Source organism: Gavialis gangeticus, unplaced genomic scaffold (genome assembly GCF_001723915.1).
Source record: "Gavialis gangeticus isolate Ggan-Ray unplaced genomic scaffold, GavGan_comp1, whole genome shotgun sequence".
Lineage (NCBI taxonomy): Eukaryota > Metazoa > Chordata > Crocodylia > Gavialidae > Gavialis > Gavialis gangeticus.
In genome coordinates, this window is record NW_017728996.1 from 6,385,956 (window position 1) to 6,386,541 (window position 586).

A 586-nucleotide genomic window follows, 5' to 3' on the forward strand; every position below is an offset into this window, starting at 1 on the left:
GGTGGAGGGAGGGGGCGTGGGAGAGGGAGGGATTGAGGCTGGGGCAAACTGCTCAGCCAGGGCAGGGGAGGTGCATTACTCAGGTAGGGGAGCAGGGTCGGGGGAAGGGGGCAGCATGCGGGCATGGCTCGCTCCAGGCAGAAGGGGGCAAGTGGCAGCAGGGCAGAGCCCCTGTTTCCAGTGCTGCTGCGCCCACATCCTGTGTCCCCTGTGCCAGCTGGCAAGCAGTGGCAGGGCAGAGCCCCCACTCCAAGTGGTGGGGCAGAGGCAGACACAACTGGAAGAGATGGGGGAGAAGCCCCCATGGCTGCCCTGCCCAGCCCCGTCCTCATCCTCCACCTCGCCCAGCCTCCTGGCACTTGGAAAAAAAAAATTCATTTAAAAAGCCCCGCACTCACCGGCTCTGGCAACAGCAATCGGGCCTCTGGGGGCTTGTGGCAGAGTTCCCCTGTGCAGTGCGGGGCAGTGGGGATCACCTCTCCCACCTGGCACCCACGCAGCAGCTGCCCAATAGTGCAGGTGCAGCATGGCTCGGCAGGGCACTGCACGCTGTCTGGGAGCTGGGGCAGCTCCACGTGTCACCCAT

At 65.0% G+C, this 586-nt stretch overlaps 1 protein-coding gene across 3 annotated transcripts in view; it reads left to right on the plus strand.

Annotated features, from left to right (window-relative positions):
* DENND4A (DENN domain containing 4A) overlaps positions 1–586 on the plus strand; it is a 131,120-nt gene that overhangs the window by 103,530 nt on the left and 27,004 nt on the right. The window lies entirely within an intron of this gene.